Here is a 7439-nt window from a genome sequence, read left to right as displayed (position 1 = left end):
AGCTTGTCCACTTGCGAACGATTCTGCCAGCTTACCGCCTAATTATGGGTAACATAGACTTTTCTTTTCTACTCTAGGTACAAGGCCCGAAATTTTGGGGGAGGGGGGCAGTCGATTAGATCGACCCCAGTACGCAACTGGTACTTAATTTATCGACTTCGAAAAGAGGAAAATCAAAGTTGACCTCGGCAGAATTTGAACTCAGATCATAAAGACAGACGAAATGCCGCTAAGCATTTCGCCCGGCATAATAACGATTCTGCCAGTTCGCCACCTAAATTTGGGTAAAATAATGAGAAGAGAATGCGTTTAGAACGAGGTTTAAAGTGAGGCATCACATTTTAAGGAGAACGTGCGAAATGAATGTATAGTTTGCTTTCTGGAGAGGTACACAGATTGCTGTTTCAAAGGAAAAGATTCTTAAAGAAACGTTGAAAGTAACAGGATGAATTGTTGAAAGTAGCTCGTCTGATGATTCATCCCCGTATTCCATTGGTGAGTATTTTTCCCCCAGTGAACGGTATAATCTTTAGGTGAGAATATAGATTCAGATATTTGCAGAAGTAAAGAGGCATTCCGAATATGTAAATTTTGAAGAAATTTAAGTAACCTCTGTATTTTGATGAGGGTCAGCAAATGGTGCAGACTAAAAGTATTTTCAAACATGAATGATATAGCTAGAGTTTAAATTCAAATTGTTACAAATAAGAACAGGCGTAGCTGTGTGGATGGAAGGTTACTTCCAGACCACATGTTTCAGGGTTCAGTCCCACTCTGTTCCACCTTGGGTATGTGTCTTCTACCATAGTCTCGGGTCGACCAAAGCCTCGTGGGTAGATTTCGTAGACGGAAACTGAAGGAAATTCATTGTATATATATGTATATAAATATATGTGTGAGAGTGTGTGTGTTTCTGTGTCTTTATATCTTTGTTTGACCGTTTGACAACCAGTATCGGTGTGGTTACGTCTCCATAATTAGCGGTTCGGCAAAAAAGGCCGATAAAATAGTACAAGGTTTCAAAAAAATTAGTAGTGGGGTCGATTCATTCGACTAAAAGTTCTTCAAGGTGGTGGTGTCCCAGCATGGCCGCAGTTTAGTGACTGAAACAAATAAAAGAATATCAATGATGAATACTATTTCATGGAAGTACCTGTAAGGGTTGACAAGTGTATTTGTCATGCTTATATTTATTATTAAAGAAATTTTTTCTTTAATATATATTAGGTGGCGGTTGTTTACTCATAACAGTAAGTAGATCCTTAGCGCAAAGATGAAAGTATGTGACAGATATAATCAAATCTCGTGTAGACCAGGTATAAATTTGATAAATTTGTGCCAGAAAGAAAAACGTTAAACACACACGTTTGAAGAGATGAAACGCAGTTAAATCTTACAAGCGAGCAACGAATTTTGGCGGTTATTATGGTAGACAAAGCCGATGTTATTATTGATGACAAAAGTAAAAAAAATAGCTTTTGACGCTATTTTTACTTTATAGTACAGAAAAACAATTATGCTATACCTCTGAGGAAAGAAACTATAATGATTGTTACTAAGGTGAGGGATGTCAAGCTACCAGAATGAAAAGATGACAGAGAAAGAAAATTTCTTTTAGGAATTAGGATAGCGGGGCGAGATTTTATACTTTGTAATAGCTTCCTCCAGAGAAGGAAATATCTAAGGGATTGCTCGCTACTTTTAGGGATACTGTATTAGAGATAACGTTTTCGGGGAGATATGTGACTTCATTCAGGTGAACACTGGTGAAAGTATTGTTTTTAAATATGCAGTTATAGTTATTAAATGCTAAACAGACTATGAAAGTAACAGCTTAAATGTAAAGGTTTTTCAGACACAGCTATCATTTTTCATTAGACGAGGGGAACAATTCAGAAAATTTTGCAAATATTCGGTCAAAAGATGAGCAATTTGAACAGATAGCTAACCTAATGGCTTTATAATTTACAAAGTAATTTATATTTTCTTGATAGTTATCTTTCAGATGGGTTGTTGAGGATTACTTAATTTTGCGGAGTGCAGTGAGTACAAATGCAGCGTAACTACTCGTGAAGCGTATGCGGTTTCATGGGCTTTGGTTGTATGAGTAAGGGAAGGATATATCTAGTACAGAGGTCCCCAACCGATGTGCCTCGAATATACATACCTATGTGGTATCATGATTGATCATTTAGAATCAAAAATACATTTTGATACTATTTTAAACAATAAATATTATTGTCATCTATTTTGTATTGTTGTCTTTTACATTTTTGTATTGTTATCTATGTTTATTATATCAACATTGGTGAAATAAAGAAAACATTTTATCAATTCTAGGGACATAGTTTTCTTATACAGATGTTATTATCCAGGGACAATTATTTGTTATATTGATGTTGAATCAAAAAACAGCTGTCATATTAGATTTTCTAATAGGGGTGCCGTGGATTTCTGAAAGGCTTGGCACGGGTGCCTCGAGACAGAAATGGTTGGGATACTGAGATCTAGTAGAATGTTAGTTGATATATGTATCTATTTGTGCGAATGTGTGTGTATGTGTGTGTGTGTGTGTACGAGTGTGTGCTGAAAAGTTCCGGGCTAGAGGTAAAAGAGAATACAGGAAGATCGGTTAATTATGATTTTACTCAACATATTCCCCTCTCAGATTAACACACTGCAGCGGTCCTTCAGATTTCCTAAGCCTTGTAAAAGAACTCGGAAGTTTGGGCCTCCAGTCAGGCCTTTCGCAATATCCTTAAAGCCAGGAGCTTTACATCACCCCTCGTATGTATGTATGTATGCACATTCACATATATCTATAAGTTTATGTAAGTATATATATATATATATATATATATGCTAACCTAATGGCTTTATAATATATATATATATATAGCTATATATATATATATATATATATATATATATGTGTGTGCGTGTTTGTATGTATGTGTGTGTACGTGAGTGTGTGCGCATGCGTGTACATATGTGTGTGTGTATGTATCTATGTATATATAGCTGATAGATATACATACACACACAGGAACATTGAAATGCGCATAAATATTTTTTGTAAGTGGGGCGTGTTTATGCATGTTATTAGAGAGGCTTTACAAATATATATATCAATACACACACGCATACATACATGCACACGCCCACACACACCACATAATGTACGCAGACACAGAGTGAGAGAGAGAGAGAGAGAGAGAGAGAGAGAGACAAAGGAGAGAAAAAGGAGGAGAGATAGATTACTGGTTGTGTTACAGCTGAAGTTTACAAATAAAGAGGAGAACACTTAGTCAACGCATGTGTCTTTGACGTGGCTGTTTCATCTTGTCATAAGATATAACGACTTCTTGGCAGCAAAATTCAGAGTTATGACAATGTCAAAGGTCAGTTTTAAACACGTCAACGCATACACACATCCATATGTGTGCGTGCGCCTATGTGTGTTTGTATGAATTTGCGTGTATGTATAATATATAAATGTGTGTGTATGTATGTGTGTATGCACACACACACACACACATGCGTATAATTCTTACATGCACATGTACTTGCATATGCATTTGCGTGTATGTGTGTGTGTGTGTGTGTATGAATATGCAAAAACCCATACGCATATATTTATATATACATATATATACGTATGTTTGCATTTAAATCAGTCTATCTAGTCATATTTCAACAGACACATACATGTGTGTGCGCCTGTATTTATGTTTGCCGCTATGTGTGTGTGTGTGCGCGCGTTTGTGTGTGTGCGTGTGTGTGTGTGCGTGTGTGTGTGTGTGTGTTTGCTCCGACATACACGCGTACACTCACCACAAAGACCGAGGAAAAAAGAGCGAATGAGAGAAATGTTTACTTACGTATGCATGTATGCAAAAGCATTATGCGTATTTGCGTATTTCTGTATGTGCGCGTCTATTTGTATGTGATGCGTGCGGTGTATTATGAGTGTGCAGTCGTTGGTTTGACATGTCAAAAGCAGCTGGTGCTCAGTTTCCAGTTCAATTAGTGAGTTACTAACATATTGAACTGTAGCTTATTACGTATGCTGACAGGAATCATTGACTAAAGAAATGAAGACAGAAAGAGAGTTGCACGAAGCAGTTATGAAATAGTGTTCTGGACAAATGATTAATAGTGAAGGAATTTAGGGTGATCGGGAAGGTGCGCTTGTGGTGAGTGGGGAATAAGGTTTTCTTTACACTATTTACAGTATTTACATTCGACGGATATTTGTCCTCATCTTGTTTGTTGTTAACACAACGTTTCGGCTGATATACCCTCCAGCCTTCTTCAGGTGTCTTGGGGAAATTTCGAACCTGGGTCCTCATTCCTAAGGTATTTTTCGATGTTGTTGTTGTTATTATTATTATTATTATTATTATTATTATTACCGCTTAACCGTCGTCCCTTGTCCCGACCGCTGGTTGGCCAGCTGGTACGCCTGCTCTTCAACTTTTTGTGGAAGGACTTTCGGGCCGGGGCCAATGGATAATTTCCAGAGGTCGCTCGCCTGGCAGTGCTGCCGAGGGGCTCTGCCTGTTCGGGATAAACTCTACCGGCACGGAAGTGCCGTCAGCCGGGCCTGCCCGAGGTGTTGCCAGGACGACGAAACCGTTCTGCACGCACTCGTCCAGTGCCCGAGTATTGCTGAACTATGGGTTTATGTCGAACAGCTAATGTCACGTGTAGGACGGATCCGGCTATCAGCCGAATCCATAGTGAAGATTGCCCCGCCGACCTCCTTTAACAAGAAGGGCGAGACCGTTTTCCTGAGCCTAGTGGCTGTGGTGAAAGAGGTTGTATGGTGGACCCGTTTGAAAGGGCTAAAGTCAGACACTTTTCTCTTTGGTCAAGGCCTCATCAACTTTTTCAAGTTTCACTTGAAAAGGAAGATGAGGTTAGAGAGGACGGGTGCTGTCCGATAGCAAGTTTTCTGAAAGGTGCGTGAATTGTGCAAGAATGGCCAGTATAAATGGGCCAATTCTTAAGTTTCGCCTGTGATTGAAAAAGGTTTTATAAAAGGAGAAAGGGACTCTCTACCCCCCTTTTTTGACCAGGCTCCCGTTGGCTTTTATGGTTTTTTTCCACCAGGAACCTTTCGTAACGCCTCCTCCTTTTGGGAGATTTTCATTGTTATAATCTTTCGTTGTTAAACTTTTTACTCGGATTTTTCACAAACGGACAAAACCCTTTGTAACCTTTCGTCCTGTTTTGTCCCTTTATGTTTACTAATCATGTGTGTCAGCCCTTGTGGCCAATAAAAGAATAAATTATTATTATTATTAATTATTCAGGTCACTGCCTGGAATCGAACTCGGAATCTTGGGCATATGGAGTAGTGGTTAAGAGCGCAGGCTACTAATCCCAAAATTCCGAGTTCAATTCCAAGCAGTGACCTGAATAATAATGATAATAATAATAATAATAATAATAATATAATAATAATAATAATAATAATAATAATAATAATAATAAATGCCCTGATGCAGTACCAGGCAGTGGCTCTCATGGCTTCTGATCTTAACTGATTGGAAGTGTTATCATGTACATTGTTTTGTCTTGGTATAAAAGATGGGCTACAGCAAATATTCTGATCAATACCACAGATTTGCTTGTCAGTTGTTTGACCTTAACCAGTTGAGCATGTCCCTTAGTGGCTGACGATATGTGCATCTCTGATCACGAGCAGAAGTAGTGGGGGAGCATCATAGCCATGTGTTGAGAGGGATTCTTTGGGGTTTAAATAATTCACCTCTGGAAACATGGGTGGTTCTTTCAACATCCTTAAACAACCCTTATTCAGGGACCGTTTGAGCGGGATGGGCTACTCAACCTGAACAAAATTCTAACTGGGCCCCACCTGCAAGGTCATGTGCTGTTTATCTTGATATGAGATCACCATGTCGCGCACATATGGTTGTGATGCATGTGCCTGGTGTACCTTTATCAGACGGGTAGTCATGATGGGTATATTGGGCTTCGTATATTTTACCCCAGTGTCACTTTGATGGCATGAACTGCTCTCTCACTCAATAATAATAATAATAACAATAATAATAATAATAACAACAACAACATCGAAAACTACATTAGGAATGAGATCTCAGGTTCAAAATTTCCCCAAGACACCTGATGAAGGCTGGGAGGTATATCTCGGAATCTTGGGGTTAGTAGCCCCAACTCCGCTATATATATATATATATATATATATATATATATATATATATATATATATATATATATATATATATATATATGTATATATATATATATACATATGTATGTATTTATATATACATATATATGTATGTATGTATGTATGTATGTATGTATGTATGTATGTATGTATGTATGTGTGTATGTATGTATGTGTAGATATATATCTATATATATGTGTATGTGTGTGTGTATATATATACATACCGATAAAAAGGTGATTTGTTTTGTGATTAGTTTTTTGAAAATTTCCTGCTATTATTGCTATTGCTTGCATACGTTACACCAAAAGACGGGCAAGCCTTCCGCAAGAATTTGACAATTCAGGTAATCAAATATTGCCATATTGTTTTCCCAAAGTAGAACTGATATCTTGACAATGAAGTACGTAAGTCGGCTGAAATGTTATTGTACAGACCAAAATACTCTCATGGAATGTGACTAAATTCGGTTTATTTCTCAACGCAGACACCCTTACGGTCCACACAGTTCTTGATTCATCGTTGCGAAACTGGTTACCAGCTAAGTGCTTTCTATGTTGGGGAACGGATGATAGTCAGATGGAGCCAAATCAGGAGAAATGGGAGGACGACCAACTGAAAGACACAGTTACATACAACAATGTTGTGTGCTGGAGTATTGCGTTGATGAAACAAGACTCTTTTCGTCAGTTTTTCTGGCCTTTTTTGTCCTGATATCTTTCATAACTGCCTTAACAAGTTGGCATAGTTCTCTGCATCGATAGCGCAGCTCTTTTGAAGATAGTCGATAAATACAATGCCTTTTACATCCCCAAAAACTTTCTCTGTGGATGAAACGATCTTGGCCTTTTTTGGAGCAGGCGAGGTGTGTTTCCACAACATGGATTGTCTCTTTATTGCTTGCTCTAAGCTTAGGAAACCTTCAAGGAAACCAGTTGTATCTACCTCAAACAATGTCAAATTTTCCCGTCATGTGATCAGTCTGGTGCGCTTAAGATTACATATCAGATGATGTGGCACCCCCCAAGCTAAAACCTTCGTCATGCTGTTTTCATTGTGCAGAATATTCTCAACTGTCTCATACGAAATGCTAATCACATTGCTCTCATATGCTAATCTCATTTATAGTCAATCACCTGCCACCCATGATCATATGGTGAACGCGACCAATGTTTTCCTCGGTAGTGGAAGTTTCAGGACACCTAGACCTTAGGTCAT

General features: G+C 38.2%; 1 long non-coding RNA gene across 1 annotated transcript; it reads left to right on the top strand.

Annotated features, from left to right (window-relative positions):
• The first annotated feature begins 486 nt into the window (after positions 1-486).
• LOC118761804 lies at positions 487-7208 on the top strand. Its single transcript, XR_004997646.1, has 3 exons — positions 487-499; positions 1312-1316; positions 7132-7208. It is a non-coding gene; the product is annotated as an uncharacterized LOC118761804 (long non-coding RNA).
• The last annotated feature ends 231 nt before the right edge of the window (positions 7209-7439 follow it).

The sequence above is a fragment of the Octopus sinensis genome, unplaced genomic scaffold (genome assembly GCF_006345805.1).
Source record: "Octopus sinensis unplaced genomic scaffold, ASM634580v1 Contig17519, whole genome shotgun sequence".
Lineage (NCBI taxonomy): Eukaryota > Metazoa > Mollusca > Cephalopoda > Octopoda > Octopodidae > Octopus > Octopus sinensis.
The sequence above is the reverse complement of the archived record's forward strand: the minus strand, read 5'-3'. Positions and strand labels throughout refer to the sequence as shown.